The sequence below is a fragment of the Tursiops truncatus genome, chromosome 16 (assembly GCF_011762595.2).
Source record: "Tursiops truncatus isolate mTurTru1 chromosome 16, mTurTru1.mat.Y, whole genome shotgun sequence".
In the NCBI taxonomy this organism is placed as follows: Eukaryota; Metazoa; Chordata; class Mammalia; order Artiodactyla; family Delphinidae; genus Tursiops; species Tursiops truncatus.
Window position 1 is genome coordinate 29,696,960 of NC_047049.1, and position 13,593 is coordinate 29,710,552.

The 13,593-nt window shown below is 47.1% G+C and overlaps 1 protein-coding gene and 1 pseudogene across 2 annotated transcripts in view; both read right to left on the bottom strand.

Annotated features, from left to right (window-relative positions):
- The window catches only part of ZFYVE27 (zinc finger FYVE-type containing 27), a 100,527-nt gene that overhangs the window by 22,946 nt on the left and 63,988 nt on the right, over positions 1-13,593 (bottom strand). The window lies entirely within an intron of this gene.
- On the bottom strand, positions 1,405-5,452 carry LOC109550654 (non-selective voltage-gated ion channel VDAC1-like; annotated as a pseudogene).

A 13,593-nucleotide genomic window follows, 5' to 3' on the forward strand; every position in this document is an offset into this window, starting at 1 on the left:
CAACGAAGACCCAACACAGCTAAAAACATTAAAAATATATATAGGGCTTCCCTGGTGGCGCAGTGGTTGAGAGTCAGCCTGCCCATGCAGGGGACGCGGGTTTGTGCCCTGGTCCGGGAGGATCCCACATGCCGCGGCGTGGGCCGTGGCCGCTGGGCCTGTGCGTCCGGAGTCTGTGCTCCGCGGCAGGAGAGGCCACAGCAGCTGGAGGCCCGCATACGGCAAAAAAAAAAAAAAAAAAAAAAAAAAAAAAAAAAAAATATATATATATATATATATATATATATATATATATATATAAAGGTTTGTGGACTTTACTGCATATAAATTTTACCTCAACAATAAAAGAAAAAAGCAATGGAAGAAAAGAGGGGAAAAGCCTCTCACAGATACCCACAAATCAAGAAGCTGGAGACTGGCACCAGCTCTTTGGGACAAGCTTAAAAGGAGGCAAGAAGGCCAACGAGGTGTAAGAACCTTACTCCCAAATGAGCCATGGAACTGATTTCTAAGTTAGCCAGCAGGTGGCCAATTTCAAGTGCAAATACGTAATTGAAAATGTGCTCATGGTGAAGGCAAGAAGTGACTGCAGCTTTAGAGTACCACAGCCTTCTCCCTTTCAAGTCCTTTGGCTTCAGTTGTCCCAGTTCATCCTCACCGCAACCCTGGGGGTGGCTGTTAGGTCTCAGACTTAGAGTGGAACAAACAGAGGCCCCGGGAAGTTCAAGGACTTGCCCAAGGTCACATTGGCCATGCCAAGACTCAAATCTTGGCAGGAGTTACCAGGTCTGTGCCCTTGCTTCTGCACATGCCCCTCCTAGACCATGCTGCATTTGAAAGCAATGCAGACGTGTGGATTCTCTGTCTATAACAATAGCCAATTAGAGATAGTCACTGTACCCAAACTTAATTTGGGGAATAATTGTGTGGGAGAGCTAATTAATGATCAGCTTTTTCTTAAGAAAAATCTCTGTTCTCAAGAGTCAGCAGTCTTGAGATGTGTTGAGGTGAGAGCTATCTCTGTCTTGCTCAGGCCTGGCAAAGAGTGCAATTCTATGAGATTTGTTGAAAGAGGACATCTCTTCCCTTTGACAGATTTAATAACAAACCCCAATGGAGGTGTTCCATTCTTTCTCCTCAGACAGGCAGGGGGTGGACCAGACAGTCTGAGCCAGTAGGTTGATGGTGACACGGGAAATTAGAAAGACTGGAGGATACTGTTAGTGTTACCCTAAAGCCATCTGCCCCTTCTCCTCACCACAGACCCTGGTTTTTTTCTAGCCCCAGGAGATGAATCATGATTAGGCTAAAGCCAACACAGTAATTTCATTTGCTTTTCCTAGATTCTCACTTTCCCGGTTTCCTTTGTAGTCAGGATACCATTCTAGCCAATGAGACATAAAGACAAATCTGCTGAAAGGCTTCTTGCTTCCTGATTAAAGAGTTAGAAACTACCCCTTAATGGGAGAAACTACCCCTTCCTCCTCCTTCCTGCCAGGAATGTGCTTGTGTGAGGACATGATGGCTGGAGCTGTGGCAGCCATCTTGCCATCAAAAGGTAATAAGCTTAAGAAAAGCAAGCACAGTGAATATGGCTGAACAGAGAGATCAATAGCGCCTGGTCCTTGCTGACATTTTTGAGCTGCTCATCAACTCTGGATCAGACTTCATTTTTTTTTTAAGGTTTCAATATTTTATTCAAGTTTTATTTTAAGTGATGTTAATTACAGCATTTGAAGGGGAGGAACTAATTCCACACAAAATGGAAGACTCTAAAATGTACCCATTAAACTGCTAAAAAATAAACTGAGTGGCGAGAATACAAGAGAAGTTCAATTCAGATTCTGAGTGTTGTCACCATGTGATTACAGTCACACAGACTCCTCCCAGCTTGCACCTGGAGCTCTTAGAAGCTATTTCATACTCTGGTGCAAGGGCAAAAAAAACACAACATGAGAAAAAACACAATTAAGTCCTGAATTATTGGCTTCATCACATCCACCTTCTCCACCCCAAAATGGCACAGAAGAAACAGCTACCACACCCTGCAGACTACTTTTGGTGTAAAAGAGGTGACGGATTGGGGTGGGAAAAGTCCCTGCCTAAAAAAGTCCCTTTCAGATGAGTTTGTGTACACCATCCAACAGCCTCTCCTCAATCAGGATAGGAAACCAAGGTTCAATTCTCAGGAAGTCACAATTTCATTCATTTACTCAATACGAATTTACAAATTACAAAATGCCTGCAAATTATCAACTTCCACTTGCAGCCATTTCTAGGTAAAAAAGGAGCCTGACATCTCTAGAGGGGCCAGCAAGCTCCCCCTCAAGTCTACAGCTGAAAGGACCTTTTTTGAAATTGGGTTTCTTCTGTACCTCTGAAAGGGTAACACCCTACAGCTGAATCATCTTTAACCTGGAAGTCTAGCATGATATTTAGCGATACTTGCATCCCAGACATACAACATTAAAAGGTACACTAAATTCTGAAGGTAGCTATGCTGAAAAATAGTTTAATATTAAACGATTGTACAGTATTCATTTATGCTTGAAACTCCAGTCCTAGACCAAGCTTGTGGCCACCAGCGTTGACATTCTTGCCATCCAGCAGAGCTGACAGTGTCAGTTTGATACCTGGCTTTAGGGTCTGAGTACCCTAACCCTATGAGGCTGGAGTTGTTCACTTTAGCCAAGAAGCAGGCGTCAGGGTCGATCTGGAAATTGGCTGCTATTCTGAAGCGAGTGTTACTGTCTCCCGCTGTCCAGGCTAGATTAACAGCAGTCTCCAACTTCTTGTTCACCTTCTGATAAATGGAGCCACCAAACTCTGTCCCATCATTTATATTAGTGTGAAGCTGGAACTCATCGGTCTTGTAGCCAACTGCAAAATTGCTCTGGGTCACTCAAGACTTTGCAGTCTCAAAATTCATCTGGTAGCCAGCCAGCCAGCCCTCATAACCCAGCACCAGAGGACCCCGGATGGAAGGGCCGGCAATGTCGAAATCCACACCACAGCCCAGGTTGATATGTTCCCGCTTGTACCCTGTCTTGATTTTAGCATTTTTTTTTTCCCAGTGTTTGGAGAGAAGGATGAATTGAAGGTCAGCTTCAGGCCACGTGCAAACTGATCTTCCACAGTAATCTCCATGCCTAGTGTGTTGTTAGTGTTCCATTTCTCCGTAAACATCAGACCATATTCAGTCCATCTGTACTTGGTTTCCAGACTGTCCGTCACTTTGGTGGTCTCGGTGTCGGCTGAACCTGAGCTTGTAAATTCCAGTCCATTCTCAGATTTTGTTTTCAAATCAAGTTTTGTTAAGCCAAACCCATAGCCCTTGGTGAAGACATCCCTGGCAGATTTGCCAAGATCAGCATACGTGAGGGGCACAGCCATCTTCTGCACCCCTCTTTGCAGGTTGCACACCTTGGCAAACGCTGTTTTCTGTCCTAATGGCCGGACATCTAGGAATCATGCTCCATGAGTTGTGAATCCTCCAGGAAGAAATCCAGACTTCATATTGAGATAATTCAGTGTCATAATGATTTAGCCACAGTCTGTTTAGGTCTTTTGTTACACGTAACCTATCTGACACAAAGGGCAGAGGCAGACAGACACCAGTTGCAGAATTCAAGTCACATGGATGAGACCTGATAAGAAGCAGGGGCAGGCCAGACAAGGACCTGGAAGGCAGCAAGAAGCAAAGCTCAATGGCATCACCAGGCCAAGGAACAATTTCTTGGCGTTTCCTGGGCTACGTGGCCTACCATCAACAGAAGCCTGAACCTGCTATACCGGCCCATGGCGTGATGGTACTCCAGGTGTCTCTCATCGGTGATTACCCAAAGCTAGTGCACGAAGAACTGTTGCCTTTCACAACCACAGAGTTACAGGGGTCTGGGGTTTTGACCTATTGTAACCTTGGACAGAGGAAAGAAGCTGACCTTCTCTCTTTTTAATTCAGTTCAAAACTAAAAAACAGCTAGACTCATTGCAACTGTAGTCCATGCATTAATTAATAGGGCAGCTATGGAAGTTCTTTGTATTCTTTCCTAATGGTTAGTTATTGTAAACTTTTTCTACTATAAATGACCTGTTAAAGTCAGGAAGTAAGCTGCAAAATCCACATGAATTGAAGATCAGACATGAGGCTTCAGATACATTTCTCACTGTGGCGGACTCAAACAGTGTTCACACTCCTCTGTTGTCAGGGGTATTCTGGGGGAGAAGTTGGAGGCTCACAGCAACCTGTGAGCCAGTTCACCAGCAGGGAGGCTTTATCCTCAGGGCAGCCAACTGGGGCAGGTCAGAAGGGATACCTCCAGATCTGCAAGACAGGGACTTCCCTGGTGGTCCAGTGGGTAAGAGTCTGTGCTCCCGATGCAGGGGGCCCGGGTTCAGTCCCTGGTCAGGGAACTAGATCCCACATGCACGCCACAACCAAGAACTGGTACAGCCCAAATAAATTAATTAATTAAAATTAAATTAAGAAAAAAAATTAATAGATCTGCAAGACAAAGGAGTCCAAATTCATGGCCAGAAAAAAGCCACAGGCCTGGAGACCAATTCAGGATCTGTGTGAAGGGGGAAATCTGGGCTCAGGGGAAGAGCCGAGCCCTGAAATCCAGACCATGGAGAACAAAGGCACAGCACAAGCAAAAAGAAATAGAAGCATCCCTGAAGAAAGAGCTGCTTTGCCGGCAAGTTTCTTCTTCATCCCCACCTGCGGCAGGGGAGCCCAGACCTGCAGAGGGAGGAAAGCGCTTTGGCTGGTTCAGAACTGGTGGCAGGAGTGTGGCTGCAACCAGGGTTCTGACAGTGACTCATGCCTCAGGAATAGTCATCACAATGGCTTTCACTTGGGGGCCTGCCGTGGGCCACACACAGTACTAAGTGTCTTTTCAAATCCTCACAAAACCCCATGATTTAGGCCCTATTATCATCCCCACTTAAGAGCTGAGAAACTGAGGCCGAGAGAGGTAAAGTCACTCTTGGTCTCTAAAGTCTCCCTGCTGGTGAGCCATAGAGGCAGGTTTCAAAGCCCAAGTTCGGACTCACCTCTGTAATCTCAAGTCTACCCACTCGCCACCTTCCCGCCTCCTTCTCCATGAACTCTTCCCAAACCTGGCAGTTCCCATCAATCCTGTCCTTCTTTCCCACATTGCAGTGCTTGTAACAGCCTGCTTGGTGCTGAGTTACTTATTGCTGCCATACGGTGACCAAATGTTCCCTGAGTGTGCTCCCTGCCCTGTCCCCCCCAGTAGCCCTGTAAGCTCTTTAGGGACCATAATAACTAGGAATGCTGCTAGCTGCAAGTAACAGAATGCCCAACTAAAGTAGCTCCCATAATAAGGTCACTTATTATCTCATACAAGAGTTAGCCTGGAGGCAAGCGTCTTCCAGATCATGTTAATTTAGTGGCTGGACAAAAACAGGGCTTTGGGTCAGCTTCCCTGGTATTCTCTTTTTTTTTTTTTTTTAAGATTTATTTATTTATTTATTTTGTTTTTGGCTGTGTTGGGTCTTCATTGCTGTGCATGCGCTTTCTGTAGTTGCGAGCAGGGGCCGCTCTTCATTGCTGTGTGCAGGCTTCTCATTGTGGTGGCTTCTCTTGTTGCAGAGCGTGGGCTCTAGGTGTGCAGGCTTCAGTAGTTGTGGCACGTGGGCTCAGCAGTTGTGGCTCGCGGGCTCTAGAGTGCAGGCTCCATAGTTGTGGCGCACGGGCTTAGTTGCTCCGCGGCATGTGGGATCTTCCCAGACCAGGGCTCGAACCCATGTCCCCTGCATTGGCAGGCAGATTCTTAACCACTGTGCCACCAGGGAAGCCCCTCTCTTTTTTTTAGCTGCGTTGGGTCTTCATTGCTGCGTGCGGACTTTCTCTAGTTGCGGCGAGTGAGGGCTACTCTTTGTTGCCGTGCACAGGCTTCTCATTGCGGTGGCTTGTCTTGTTGTGGAGCATGGGCTCTAGACGCGCAGGCTTCAGTAGTTGCAGCAGTCGGGCTCAGTAGTTGTGGCTCGCGGCTTAGTTGCTCCACAGCATGTGGGATCTTCCCGGGTTCGAACCCGTGTCCCCTGAATTGGCAGGCAGACTCTTAACCACTACACCCCCAGGGAAGTCCCCCTGGTACTCTCTTGACTTTATCCACATGGTCATAAGAGGCCTGCAACAGTGACAAGCAGTCCATGCTCACACCATATCATCCAAAGACAGGAAGCGACCCTTGTATCCCTTGTCTGGAGAGCCATTAAAATGTTCCCTGGTGCTCCCCCGTGATACTGTGATTTACAGCAAAAAATATATATTTGGTCTTCATCCCTGTTCCTGGCACAGAGCTCATTATACCCTCAGAATTTCCTAAGTGATAAGAGCCATAAGGTGAAAAGAGAATCTTTTGTTATTCATAACAAGGTCCTTTCAACCACACCTGAATTTATGTGAATTTTTGGAAAACCCCTAGATCAGCAACCACAGGATGGGGGCTGGTTGCCAAGGGGAAGCAATCATGTGATTAGAGATGTGGAACTTTCGGTCCCCAAACTCAGCCTCCTGGGAGGGGAGAGGAGCTGGGGACTGAGTTCAATCGCCAGTGGCTGATGGTTTAATCAATCACGTCTATGTGATGAGGCCTCCATTTAAAAATGTCCTAACTGAAGGGGCTCAGAGAACTTCTAGGTGGTGAACATGTAGAGGTGCTGGGAGGGTGGCACACCCAGAGGGCGTCCCTTCCCCGACACCTTGCCCTATGCTTCTCTTCCACCTGGCTGTTCTTGAGTTGTATCCTTTTATATTAAACTGGTGATCTCATAAGTAAACTTTTCCTGAGTTCTGTGAGCCATTCTAGGCAATTAATTGAACTCAAGGAGAGAGTCATGGGAACCTGCAACTTATAGAGAGTGAGTTAGAAGCACAGGTAACAACCTGGACTTGCAGTTGGTGTCCGAAGTTGGGGTTGGGAGGAGAGGGACACTCTCATGGGACTGAGCCCTTAACCTGTGGAATCTGATGCTAACTCCAGGTAGATAGTACCAGAACTGAACTGAATTGGACAACACCCAGCTGGTGTCACAGAATTGCTTGGTGTAGGAAAAGCCCTCACATATTGGGTGACCAGAAGCATCAGAAGTGAAGTATTAAGAGCAGAGAGTTTCTCCCTTTACATCCCCCCACACACCCTTCTCCTGATGTCTCATTGGCCAGCATTGTATCCCACACCCAGACCTAAGACAACCGCTAGCAAGAAGACTGGAATGATCATGACTGCTTTAGACCTGGCCCTGAGTGCACCTGGGGGGCCCATACACACACCTTGACAGTGTCTGACATAACTGTGGTCTGGAGCTCTCCTCACTTTTAAAACCTCTCTGGGTGATGCTAACATTCTGTCAGGGGTAAGAATGGCTGGTTTGGGCTTATTAACATTTAGCCTTTGGGGCTGGGGAAGGGGTCATGAAGCACATGGCCGCCCAGTACCTGAACCAAATCTGAGTCAGGCTGCAAGGAAGGGGTTTGACTGTGAGTAAACAGCCGTAGGTCTGACACAGGGGCCTCTCCTTCTAGGCACGTGATAGGTGCTCAGTAAGCACTGGGTGTATTGAACAGTATCCGTCACTCCCAGAGATGGTTTGAAATACCCTCCTCCACCCAACAGTAGCAATTTCAGTTATCTTATAGTTATTTCAAGTTTGGAAATGTATTTCCTTTGACATAATATAATATACTTGTCCATAAATATATAAATGTATATAAAATATATATAATACATAATGTTGTATAACATGTGAGCAGTGTCAAGCTCTAAGAATAATTTCAATAATTATATTAACCAGCGTTTCTCTGGGCGGCTTCCTAAGTGCCCATCATCCCCTGTGTTAAGCAGCGGAGGTTCTGATACAGGCGTGATGATTGTGTGGGAAGGCAGGCTTGGGCATAATAATGAAGAATGCAGGCTCTCGGGTCATAGCGCAGCTCTACCACTTGCTGCTGTGTGATTTAGGCAGATCCCTCCATTTCCCCATCTGTAAAATGGGATCGTAATAGAGCTCTGGTTTTTGGTGTTCTAGTTGCCCTTGGGTTCAAATCCTAGTTCTGGCACAAACTAGTCATGTAACCTTAGGAAAGTTTCTTGGCCTCTTTGGGCCTATATTTCCTCACCTGTGAAATGGGGATAATAAAGGCAAACTTATCAGGATGTTGGGAAGAGAAAATGAGAATACAGAGAAAGTTCAGAGCACAGAGTCATCATTCAAGAGAGCACGCAGGAGAGCAGCGTGTCTAGAGATCACAATAAAGACTGGTCCAAGGGACTTCCCTGGTGGCGCAGTGGATAAGACTGTGCGCTCCCAATGCAGGGGGCCCAGGTTTGATCCCTGGTCAGGGAACTAGATCCCACATGCTGCAACTAAGAGTTGGAATGCCGCAACTAAGGACCTGGCGAGCCGCAACTAAGGAGACCGCCTGCAGCAACTAAGACCCCACACAACCAAATAAATAAATAAATAAATAAGAAAGACTGGTCCAAAACACCAAGGATCTTGACATGACAGCAGCCTTCAGATGTCTGAAGAGAGGCATCTGGGAGAAGCATTCAGCTTGCTTGGTGTGATCCAGAGGGTGGAAATCCCAGAGAGGGAGATGCAGCTTTAAGGAAGAAAGATTCACCCTCTCCACCAGGAACAGCAGCCTCGAGGGTAGTAACTCAGGAGACCCGGCAGTACCAGGCAGAGGCCAGCCGAGCCAAGGTCCCACTGTCTCTGGGTGCTAAATGCATGAAATCCAATCAAGGAAACCTAGCCCCAGCTCCCCAGAATGTTAAGGAGCATTTCTCTTACATGCATAAGAACAACTTGGGGGGGCGTGTCCAAAAAGCTGACCGAGACCCCACCTTGGAGATTCCAGTTCAGTAGATCTGAGGAGATTCTGCATTCCAGCAGGATGATGCAGGCTCCAAGGACCAAACTTGAGGACACCTGGCCCAAACTTCCACCTGCTGCTGTCTCAGAGCCCCAAGGTGGGGCTGAGCCCACAGTTAAAATCACTGTGTCCAAAGGAGAACTTTATGCTGAGAAAGATAGGCACAGAGAACCTGGCGCCTTGACAGTACTCAGAGAGAAAACAAAACAGGTGCTAATGCATTCTGGTCCTAAATCAGGAGGTGTGGCACACAGGCGCCTAGGGAGGAGAGAAGTTATTCAATGTGATCGCTAGAAAGGTTGGGGATAAGATAGCATATCAGGGTGCACTCCAAAAGGCACCCACCCAGCCAGCCCTTGGCTGGAGACTTGGGGGAGACCATGACCACGGAAGAGTGGAAGGGAAGAGTGGCAGGACCCAACTGTAGGGGGCGCCACTCATCTTGAAGTCCCTGTGAAAGGCTCCCCTAGAGTTGCTCGCTGCTGGGGACCCTGAAAATGAGGCTACAAATGCAGAGTCTACACCCTCTGGCACAGCACTCAAAGTCCCTCAGTGGCCCCAGCCTAGCCTACAGGTACCTTTTCCTCTGAGTGGCTCCTCCTGGAGCTGATTTATTTGCAAAAAACGGGGAATTCTGTTCCCCAGTTCTGTTCCGCTGTGTGCTCCGGCGAATCCCACTCAGCATTCAAGACCCCAGCCAATATCTCTTCTCATGTGAAGCCTTTCCCAGCGACCTGGACACACAGGCACACAGCAATCTTTCCTCCCACCTCTGGGCCCCCCATCACCATGCTGCACTCTAGAGCAGAACTGAATACATGCCCATATAGCCTCATGAGGGCAGGGAGCTTTGTGTGTTTCGCTCACTGGTGTGTCCCCAGCGCCTAGGACAGTAGCCAGCATGTAAGAGATGCAGTGTAAACATTTGTTGAATGAATGAATGAAATTTGCAAGACAGAAGCTGCCAGCCACTTCCACCAAGTGAACCAGCAAATCGCTCCTGGACCAATATTCTCAGTGGAGGGCAGAGTCCCAGGAGACCCTCTTGCTTATGCAACACTGAGGCAAGTAGACATTCATTGCCCAGAACTTCCCACAACCGGCCAAAGACCACTGCTCCCAATCTCCCTTGGTATGCAGAAGTGAGTACTGAGGAACAGGGGGCTAAATTTGCAAAGGGCCACAAAAGTCTCCGGCGCAAGCCCTGCACCCTCAAAGAGGGATGTTGTGGGAAGTTCTCCGGTGAAGAGGTTTGATGTTGGCTGAGAGCAACTTGCTAGAAAACACAGCAGGTCTCCAAAGGGTGGGGGCCTGTGCATGCCCTGCGTCTACTCCTAATGCTGGGCTCTGACGTCAAAAAAGGGGCACAGCTTGGGGCTGAAGCTGACTCCTTCTTAGGACCCAGCGCCTCGGGCACTGAGTGAACCTGAACTGAAAGAATTAAAACTTCGGGAGCTCAAGAATGAGCAGCCCCAAACTCCCCGAGAGCCAGGCCACAGCATCCCTGAGCAATCAGGTGAGGAAGTGCAGGACCATCCGGGACTGGGGCCGACAGTTAAAACCCTGAAAGCTGGGGCCCATGAGTGGACAGGTCACCCTCTCCAGACGTCTTCCCATGTAGCACTTCAAGGCTCGACTGAACGCATTGGACTGAGTAAGCACCATGGAATCTTGGATATTTTAGGAGGCCTCACTAGGGACACACCAGCAAATGGATTTTTTTCCATGATTAATTGGAAAAATAAGAGCCGTGATTGCATTTTGGAAAGCTGGTAATTTAGCACCCATTCAAACCATTGTTTTAAATTATTTACATACACAACACGTATTTGGCGAAGATGAGGAGAAACTGATTCTCTCTTATAAAACTTGAATATCTTTCTTTAGGTTCAAAACAATGGATTTATTGCATGCATTTATTATAGGCAATTTTCTAAACCAGACAGCTTCCTGGGAAGCATAGACACCATTTAAAATTTGGATGCTAGGGCTTCCCTGGTGGCGCAGTGGTTGAGAGTCCGCCTGCCGATGCAGGGGACACGAGTTCGTGCCCCGGTCCGGGAAGATCCCACATGCCGCGGAGCGGCTGGGCCCGTGAGCCATGGCCGCTGAGCCTGCGCGTCCGGAGCAATGGGAGCAACGGGAGAGGCCACAACAGTGAGAGGTCCGTGTACCACAAAAAAAAAAAAAAAAAAAAAAAAAAATTAAAATTTGGATGCTAAAATAAATCACTTGTTCCTGATAAACAGCACTGCGCTGGCATTAATCAGCTTCAGGGTCACAACTGACTGCAGCTGGTAACTGCAGTGACCTGCAGAGGGCGGAACTCGGAGTGGTGGGATGATTTACTGTATGTACAATCAGCACATACTCTTGGGAAAGGAAAAAAACAAACTGCAGAAGTAGGTCAGCAGGGGTGAGGGGGAATTTGGTTTTGCTTTGCTTTTTTATTTCCACTGAGCACATCTCTTCAGTCTGAGCCAAACCAGTTAATTTAGGCCAGGGGTCGGCAAACTTCTTCTGTAAAGGGCCAGACAGTAAATATTTTAGGCTATGCAAGCCAAGAGGCAAAACTGAACAACTGTCAGCTAAAGGGCTACATGGTCTTTTTTCACATTTATATTTAAAACTGTGAAACCTATTCTTAGCTCTCTTAGCTCTTATATAAGACCAGGTGGTGGGCTGGATTTGGTCTGTGGGCCATCGTTTGCCAAGTCCTGATTTAAGTTCCCAGGCCCTAGATGTCTGTCTTACAAAAGTGATGTTTTGGTTCCTTTACTGGCAATTTCATAGCTGATAACGCCTCAGAACAATTCTAAATAAAATAATGATACTACCCGATGTTTGCAGAGCACTCTACAACTTCTTCCCCATCTTTGTAAATGACACCATCAACCAGGAGTCATTCTTAATTCTATCCCTGCCTTTCCTTCCTACTATCAGCAAGTTCTGATGGTCTGGCTCCAAAACATATCTCAAAACCAACCACTGGACTCCAACAGATACTTGCACACCCGTGTGTGTTGCAGCATTCTTCACAATAGACAAAAGGTGGAAATGACCCAGATACCCACCAACAGATGAATGAATGAACAAAATGCATACTATCCATAGGATGGAATATTATTTAACTGTAAAAAGGAATGAAGTTCTAATACAAGCTACAATGTGGATGAGTCTTGAAGACATTATGCTAACTGAAATAAGCCAGATGCAAAACGACAACTAATATATGATTCTACTTATATGAATTATCCGAGAACAGTCAAATACATAGAAACAGAAAGTAAAATAGAGGTTACCAGAGACTGGGACAGGGGGAGGAATGGGGAGTTATTATTTAATGGGTACAGAGTCTCTGTTTGAAATGATGAGAATGTTCTGGAAGCGGATGGTGGTGATGGTTGCACAACATTGGGAATGTATATAATACCACTGAGTTGTACACTTAAAAATGGTTAAAATAATAAAATTTAAGTGTATTTTACCACAATTTTCTAAATTAAAAAAAATGTAAACACCCACCAGAGTCATATCCCCTGCCACCACCTTAACCCAAGTGACCATGATTTTTGGCTTCTTAACTAGCCTCCCAGTGTCCCCTCTTGTCCCCTACACGGCATTCTCCACAGAACCACAGAAATCAAGTAACTACTCTCTTACTTAAAACTCTCCAGTGGGGCTTCCCTGGTGGCGCAGTGGTTAAGAATCCACCTGCTAATACAGGAGACACGCGTTCAAGCCCTGGTCCGGGAAGATCCCACATGCCGCGGAGCAACTAAGCCCGTGCACCACAACTACTGAGCCTGCACTCGAGAGCCCGTGCGCCACAGCTACTGAGCCCACATGTCACAGCTACTGAAGCCCACGCGCCCTAGAGCCCATGCTCCGCAACAAGAGAAGCCACTACAATGAGAAGCCCGCGCACCACAACAAAGAGTAGCCCCCCACTCGCCGCAACTAGAGAAAGCCTGCGCACAGCAATGAAGACCCAACACAGCCATAAATAAATAAATAATTAATTAATTTTTAAAGATCTCCAGTGGTGTCTACCCATATGCTCCTGGAAGTGTGGGCGACAGACCAGCCACATCAGCATCTCTGGAGAGCTCGTTTGAGATGCAGAACCTCAGGCCCAGCCCAGACCATCCTATGCCCGTGTGTGACAGAGAAGCACCTGTGCAGCAGACCACGCCCCACCTCAAGCCCCAGCTCTCCTTCCTGCCTCCAGTCTTGGGTCGGAGAAACTCATTCCTATACCAGACTCCTTTTCTAGTCTCCCTTGCAGCTAAGAACCATTCTGATTAGTCAGAAGTAAGCAAAATCATGGGACTTCCCTGGCAGTCCTGTGGTTAGGACTTAGCCTTCCAGTGTAAGGGGTGCGGGTTTCGATCCCTCATCGGGGAGCTAAGATCCCCCACGTGCCCGGTAGCCAAAAAGCCAAAACATAAAAAAAAAAAAAAACCAGAAGCAATATTGTAACAAATTCAATAAAGACTAAAAAAAAAAAAAAAAAGGCCCACATTAAAAGAAAAGAAGTAGTAAGCAGAATCTGCCTTGTATGTAGATGTGATGCCTGGAGTGGCCGCAGCCACTTACAACCAGTGGGGACAGGTTGAAGAGTGGCAGAATGTCAGCCCAACATCATCAAGCCATTGAACTGTATCAACAGCCAGCCGGGTTCC